The sequence below is a fragment of the Aquila chrysaetos genome, chromosome 1 (assembly GCF_900496995.4).
Source record: "Aquila chrysaetos chrysaetos chromosome 1, bAquChr1.4, whole genome shotgun sequence".
Lineage (NCBI taxonomy): Eukaryota > Metazoa > Chordata > Aves > Accipitriformes > Accipitridae > Aquila > Aquila chrysaetos.
The window spans coordinates 21,934,323-21,938,363 of record NC_044004.1 but is presented as its reverse complement, the minus strand read 5'-3'; the positions used below and the strand labels follow the sequence as shown (position 1 = coordinate 21,938,363).

Below are 4,041 nucleotides of genomic sequence, written 5' to 3'. Positions count from 1 at the left end.
TTAATAAGTTGTTTCACCACAGTAAAACAGTAGCATAGTTTTAATTCTACCTCTAATCTCACTATCCTGACACTTAAGTCAAAATGCATGAGAACCAGAAGTTTTGCTAGGGAAGAGTCACTCTATTTTTAAGGCAAAATTATGGCCTTCAGTTGATTGTATTGTTTTTAACAGTATTTGTGTTAGTGCTCATTCAAGAAGCATTGTATGTATTAGAAGGATGGGCCTTTGGCAGATGAGTTCATTCCTAAACTTCAATTGATTGAACCTATTGGTTAAAAGAATGAGCAAAAGATGGAACCATGGGTCACACTCTAATGAGAATACATTGTTCCCAGGGTTTATTTGATATTTGAAAATGTAGTTTGAAATTGTAGGGCTAAAAGTTCTTTTAAAGTGTGCAATATTCCTCATTCTCAGGATTTGAATTATGGTTTGAACTGCAGAATTTCAAATGGTATCCCAAAATGTAGACATTTGCATACAATCTGCTTGCCTTCTCTACAATAAAGAATGAGGATGAGATTAGGCCAAAGAAAAGGTTTTTCCACGCTCCTCCCAGCATGACAGTTTCATAGTTTATGGCCAATATGTATATCTTTTGCAGATCTCTATTCCTTCCTTTCCTGAAACAGAAAAACCAGGATGGGATTCTGAAAGCACTGCTGTCATGGTTTAACCCCAGCCAGCAACTAAGCACCACACAGCCGCTTACTCACTACCCCCCCACCCAGTGGGATGGGGGAGAAAATCAGGAAAAGAGGTAAAACTCGTGGGTTGAGATAAGAACGGTTTAATAGAACAGAAAAGAAGAAACTAATAATGATAATGATAACATTAATAAAATGACAACAGCAATAATAAAAGGATTGGAATGTACAAATGATGCGCAGTGCAATTGCTCACCACCCGCCGACTGACACCCAGCTAGTCCCTGAGTGGCAATTCCCCGCCCCCACTCCCCCCAGTTCCTATACTAGATGGGACATCACATGGTATGGAATACCCTGTTGGCCAGTTTGGGTCAGGTGCCCTGGCTCTGTCCTGTGCCAACTTCTTGTGCCCCTCCAGCTTTCTCGCTGTCTGGGCATGAGAAGCTGAAAAATCCTTGACTTGAGACTAAACACTACTTAGCAACAACTGAAAACATCAGTGTTATCAACATTCTTCTCATACTGAACTCAAAACATAGCACTGTACCAGCTACTAGAAAGACAGTTAACTCTATCCCAGCCAAAACTAGGACAACTGCCCATGATATTTAGCATCCATCAGTGATGGTGCAGTGAGATGTTAGCAAAACTCTTTTCCCTGTTGTGAAAGGCCACTAATTTGAGTCAAAAATTATCAGGATTTGCTTTTTTTTCTTAGCAACCTATATCCACAGTAACTTTTTCTAATCATTGATATCTTTCTGTATTTCTAACTTGGAAATGATTAAAACCAAAGAGTACTTCCCCACAGTTGAATGTCTCTTTTAAATGTCAGAGGGGTTAGATGTTGGAACAAAATGTTATCTTGCATTATATGAGCAGTAGGATGAATAGGCAAGAAAGGTCTTGTCTAGCTACTTTCTTTATAAATTGTTTTATACTACCCTAATACAGAAGCTGAACTTTTAATCTCTGGTGAATTCTGCTGGATGTCAGATTGCTTTTTCCAGTATGACCTATTTATGTATTCTACATTTAAATGAACACTAATAATTTCTATATTTCCATAATAGTCATATTCTGTGTTAAGTTTGTCTAATTGTCTAGTCCTTTTGTTATTTGTAACCTTAAACCTTTGATATCACATCACATATTACAAACTGATTTCCTTACAACTTGGACACATAGATGTCTTTTCACTGGTGGTATTAACTATTGCTTTGAAGTATAAAACTAATGTTATTTTTAGGATTACTAATTGTCCCTTTTACTTGCAAAGGCAAACACTTTTTTCAAAATTTTATCACTTTTGGATAAACAGTAGTGGGAGCTTCCTTAGATGCTTCAGAGGTGCACCTTCTAGTAACCCAAGAATGTGGGGACTTCCTGGTGGAAGGGAGTGTCTGCATCAGAGTAGGCTTACCCCATGGCTCAGTGGTCTACCAAAACTTTTTCATACTAGGTGACATGTGTAAATGCTGACGGACAACTCCCTGCACAGTGTTTATTGCCAACTGCGTGTGAGATCCCATGTCCTTTATGAGGAGGCTGATATATCAATTAATATATTCATCGGTCCATTGCCCATCTTGTGGCAGTGCTGAACAGTTAACTGATTTTGGTTATCACAGCTAGCGCATCACTAGTGCCTAGAAACAGCTGATATAATTCTCAAAGTCTGGAGGGACTCCTAGGTGAAGTTATTCAACTATGCATCCAGCAAAAAGCTGGATTTATTGTCTACTAGACCTCAAAGAAGAAATGTTGATTGCATATCCAAGGTAGAGTACAAGTTTCTGTTTATAGCAGTTCACATAATGTACAATATTGGAACAGAACTAGCATTTCTACCCGTAAATCTGGTTTTAAAGTGAAAAAACACAACTCATGTAAGATGCGGTTTTATATAAAATTTTGAAGATTCTGGATTGTCGTGGGTTGACCCTGGCTGGATGCCAGGTGCCCACCAAAGCTGCTCTGTCACTCCACTTCCTCAACTGGACAGGGGAAAGAAAATATAATGAAAGGCTCATGGGTGGAGATAAGGACAAAGACAGATCATTCACCAGTTATCATCACAGGCAAAACAGACTTGACTTGGGGAAAATGAATTTAATTTATTACCAATCAAATCAGACTGGGGTAATGAGAAATAAAACCAAATCTTAAAAAAAACTTCCCCCCACCCCTCCCTTCTTCCCAGGTGCAACGTTACTCTGATTTCTCTACCTCTTCCCCCTCAGCAGCACAGGGGGATGTGGAATGGTGGTTGTGGTCAGTTCATCACACGTTGTTTCTGACACTCCTTCCTCCTCAGGGGCAGGACTCCTCACACTCTTCCCCTGCTCCAGCATGGGGTCCCTCCCATGGGAGACAGTCCTCCACAAACTTCTCCAACGTGAATCCTTCCCACGGGCTACTGTTCTTCACAAACTGCTCCACTGTGGGTCCCTTGCGTGGGTTGCAGTCCTTCAGGCACAGACTGCTCCAGCGTGGGTCCCCCGTGGGGTCACAAGTCCTGCCAGCACACCTGCTCCAGTCTGGGCTGCTCTCTCCACGGGGCCACAGGTCCTGCCAGGAGCCTGCTCCAGTGCAGGCTCTAGTCACAACCCGGGCTGGACACAGCAGGGAGGAGTCATGGTGAGTTTGAAATTCCCTCAGGCTAAATTAAGGAAAGGACATGGAACGATCAGTTAAATGTTTTATTCATGGCATAAGCAGCCTGAACTTAGAAGGTGTTGACAGTAGGTGGAGGCGTCTCTCAGAAAAGGAATTGGCATGAAACTACCTCAGTAAACCATGTAACTCATGGTAAACATATACATCAATTCAGGAAATAAGGAGAGCCCTCCCATTGAGTCAGGAGGTTCAGAGTGGACCCCCTTGCTTTCTAGACTCCTCAGAGAGGAGCCATGGGGCAGCTGGATCTGCTCCTAGTCCCAGACTTGGTCAATGGTTCTATGTCTAAAGGGATGAGGTGCAGGGATTATGAAAAAAACGAGAGAAACAGAGAGTGAGACAGAGAGAGAGAAAAAGAAAAGAGAAAGATTTCACCAGTCCTGGGTCCAGCACTGGTCCAGCCAGTCTAGAGGTCCAGTTCCTGTGTGCACACACGTGGGGCTTCAGTTTGTGTCCTTTTATCATCTTCTTGCCCCTGCTTTGGGCAGGCACTCGAACTCATTAGGCTAATTAGGTGTCATGCACAGTTTGTGCTTCCAGAACCTTTAGGAAATGGGTTGGTGGGCTTGGGGGTCATTTGGGGTTAGTAACTTCTTATTCCCTGCAGACATGACCATTGTTTGATCTTTGGCCATACCTGGTGAGCTGCCCCACTCAGCTTATCAGAACAGGGAACTGTGCACCTTCCAGCATGCCCTCCATGTTCTGT

General features: G+C 42.4%; 1 long non-coding RNA gene across 1 annotated transcript; it reads right to left on the bottom strand.

The window, feature by feature from the left end:
• Positions 1–2,024: 2,024 nt before the first annotated feature.
• Positions 2,025–3,801, bottom strand: LOC121233427. Its single transcript, XR_005932810.1, has 3 exons — positions 3,662–3,801; positions 2,097–2,101; positions 2,025–2,035 (listed from the first exon to the last, which is right to left on the bottom strand). It is a non-coding gene; the product is annotated as an uncharacterized LOC121233427 (long non-coding RNA).
• Between the last annotated feature and the right edge of the window lie 240 nt (positions 3,802–4,041).